Source organism: Cygnus atratus, chromosome 1 (genome assembly GCF_013377495.2).
Source record: "Cygnus atratus isolate AKBS03 ecotype Queensland, Australia chromosome 1, CAtr_DNAZoo_HiC_assembly, whole genome shotgun sequence".
NCBI lineage: Eukaryota > Metazoa > Chordata > Aves > Anseriformes > Anatidae > Cygnus > Cygnus atratus.
The window spans coordinates 175,683,065-175,686,623 of record NC_066362.1 but is presented as its reverse complement, the minus strand read 5'-3'; the positions used below and the strand labels follow the sequence as shown (position 1 = coordinate 175,686,623).

Here is a 3,559-nt window from a genome sequence, read left to right as displayed (position 1 = left end):
CGAGGTGGACGTCGCCGAGGAGAGGAGGGGAGGGGAAGAGAAAAGAAGGTGGGAAAGGGGAGGAGAGGATCCTCCTCACACTCCTCCCTGCCCCGCCTGAACTGCCCGCGCTAACTGCCAAGCCGGTCCCGTTAGCGCGTCCTGTTGGCGGCGCTCCTGGGTCGCAACGCTCCCTAGGGACTGCTTTTATAGCGTCAGGGAGGGGGTGGGCTGCCGTCACCCCTGGCTCCGCCCTCAGGACGTCAACGCCCGCGGCGGCACAAGCACAGCTCCAGCCTGCTCGGGGGGAAGGGATCTGGGGCTCCGGCTCTGACCAAGCGGCTCTGTGGCGCGTTATTGGGCGGGGTTTAGGGGTTGGCTCCGTTTGTCTCCCTGCCAGGAGCCCTCGCTGCAGCTGATCCGCGCGAGGTCCTCGTTCTTCTCACTATAAACTTTTGAGGGTGCTTTGCACTTACCAGATTTGATTTATTTCTGCCAAACGAGAAATGTTATATTCTAATCTTTTGTGCTAGCAGAGAAATACCAAGAAATCTGACCCTCTTGGATTCCTTGCTTCGCCTGCCTGCTGGGCCCTACTGTTGACAAGCTTGCTTAAATTCTATTTTCTTTGGTTGGGAAAGTGACACATTGCTTATATCAGGGCTGTGACTGAAGTCCAGCACATCAGAGAAGCACAGCAGCGCTGTGAAGCAATCATAGATAAAAACAGGACATATTTGTAAACAGGTTGTGTGAGCCTCTTGGTTTTCATTCACCTGTGGAGAGAGAATGAATGTCTTATAAATAAAGCCAAAGGGGAAGATGCTAAACATCCTGTACTTGCTTAGTAAATGTAGGCATCCAAAAAAGAAATTGCTTGCATTTTTTTTGTGTGTTTAGCTCTATATTATTACATCAAAATCACTTTCTGCTGTAGCCTGCAAGGCAAATGAAGGGATACCACCAAAACTGAGGGCAGCTTCTAAAGCAAAATATACTTCTTTCAGCAATAAGGTCCATGGCAACTTGTCAACGTATGCATATATGTGCCAGAGAAATTTTGTTAGTTTGTTTGTATTAGGCAGAATTAACTTCTTTTCCCTACTGTATCTCATTCTCAGTTTCCACATCTTAGACCCTCAGGAAAACAAGGCTGAGAGAGATCTCTCTGAACTGCTTTCTGCTTCTTAATGTTTAGAGTATAAGAGCCCTGTTCCAAAATACCTTACAGGGAACTTGAAACTCAGTCCTAAGTATGTTCTCTGCATGATTCATGAACTGCTTTGAGGTAGTGGATGCTCACCAAATAGTTATGTCCTGCAGTGCAGCTCCCCAAAAGAGGATCTAGGGGCAAATATTTGTGAAGTTCCTTCATTTGCCTGGAGTTTGTCTCATTGTTACATTCAGCTGGTCCATGTATTGGTCTGAGATCACAGACCATTTCCAGGGCCACTTCCAGGGCCATTTGTGACCCACCAATCTCCTCTTTAACAGTATGGGTGGGATCACTCTCCTCTCCTGTTTCCATCTCACAGCCAGCTGTCTTGTCTAGACAGTCAGGCTCCTGCTAACAGGCACCACTGCAGAGTAATTTATTTATTTTAGCTGGTTATCTCAGGAGGAGATGAACTGACATAGGAGGTATCAAGAAAGCTGAGGTGACTGGCTCAAACTAAAAACTGAGCTTTCAGCTATTTGCAATTAAGGGAGGTGATTCTTCAAGGTTTTACCTTGTCCCAGAAGCCATCTGAGAAAAGGAAGCTTCTGGAGAAGCAGGGTACAACAAGCAAATGGACAAAACACATTTTTCAGTGGCTGTCAAAAGCCCAGACTGTAACAAGATGAATCCTTTTTTGTTCTCACTGTTCTATGTTGTTCTTCTACATTCTTCCTCTTCTACCTTCCTGTGGACCTCCTGCATCTTTCCCAGGATCAGTAGAGGGGAATTCATATATTCCTTTCGTGTAGGGGTATTGGTCTTTCTGCTCACAGAAAAGAGATGTTCTCACCTTAATGTTCATTTACACTGAATTTTGTACTGCTTTTGTTAGGGGGTGATGACGTGGGCTGCAGCTGCCCCATTTTCTATTCTTTTCCTCTTGATTGGATGTAGGAGGGTTTCTGTCTGGTCAGAGCAAAATGTCTTGGTATTCCCTTATGCACATTTTCTGATATGTGAAATTCTTGTTTCTGTCATCTAGTGATAAGGAGGAAATACAAATGTTACCCAAAAATCATTTTAAAAGTGTCTCTGTAATAAACTCCAACATCATTTTGAATACTAAGGGAATATTGCTTTTGGCTATTCTTTTAGTGATGTACAAAAAAAAAGTATGATTGTAGCAGAGGGTTCACCATCTCTTCATAACATAAATAATAATGGCCTCTTAATATTTGCATATTACATTGTATTACAGCAGAACCTCTTCTGACATAACATGTAATGTGGATATGAAAAAAATAAATATTGTGATTTAAGTGTTAGAGATTTAAATGTCAACCTTTAGGGAAAATGTTTTTTAAAAGCTGGAAAAAGGCAACAGACCCTTAAATGAAGTGACCTCAAATGAAATTCTTTCTAGAAAAGGAAAAATAAACGTATTTTAAATGTCAAAATAAAAGAAAGGGAATTTATTGTATTTAAAATATTTTTAAGTTATCAAATAAATACAGATATTTGTTATTTTCTATTGTACAGTCTCATAGCATGTTTGTCATTTGCAGTTATATCTACATACTGTTAGAGTGGAAAACAAATATTTCTCCCTTATAAGTATTAGTTTGATACAAATAGCCTTCCAGTAAAGTGAAAAAGGCTAGCGAGGATTATAAAACTTTGGTAGTACTCAACTATTCCACATTAGACAAAATGTAAACATCTATAGTGCCTTCTGATCCAGAGTTAGAAATTAAATGTTTTAAAAGTACTTTGCTCCTGGGTTAGTACTTACCTCATGGTCCTTGGAGGGTAGTAAATGGGCCTATTTTCAAGATAAAAAATAGAGCTGGAATTGAGATTGTGTTTGCCTCTCAAGAGGCATGCTTCCTTTCAGTAGTGAATAGACAAGCAACAACTACTTGGTCACTGGCTATTTAAATCTGTAAGGCAGCTTTGCTAGGCTTGTCCCTTTCTATTTGTATGTGACATAGGAGGAAAGGTATTTTAGTAAATAAATAGGCAATTCCACTTGCATGCCACACTGCACTTCATAGACCTTGTCAGCATTAAACATCTCTCAGAACTACATGTTTGAAAACAGGCTAGGGAGCTTCATAAATGGAAATCTCTCAACACTTGCACACACATTTACTGTGATAACCAGTTATGGTAGACTGGAGGCTGAGACGCCTTTTCCAGAGTCTCTTTCTGACTGACAGCAAGTCTGTTGCAGCACACAAGCCACTGAAAGCAGAAAGTTGAGGGGGGGTGCTACATGGACTGTCTTTGGAACAGGAGTCTGGGTAAAATCAGAAAAAAGTGAAAGTGAAAGAGACATTGGAATGGTTAGAAGGAGACATTGGAATGATTCAGGAATGATTAATTCACCAAAGGGGCAACACATGTTCAAGATACCAGTTT

General features: G+C 41.7%; 1 long non-coding RNA gene across 1 annotated transcript; it reads right to left on the bottom strand.

The window, feature by feature from the left end:
• Nucleotides 1-505: 505 nt before the first annotated feature.
• Nucleotides 506-3,023, bottom strand: LOC126913124 (uncharacterized). Its single transcript, XR_007707683.1, has 3 exons — nt 2,931-3,023; nt 1,989-2,176; nt 506-755 (listed from the first exon to the last, which is right to left on the bottom strand). It is a non-coding gene; the product is annotated as an uncharacterized LOC126913124 (long non-coding RNA).
• Between the last annotated feature and the right edge of the window lie 536 nt (nt 3,024-3,559).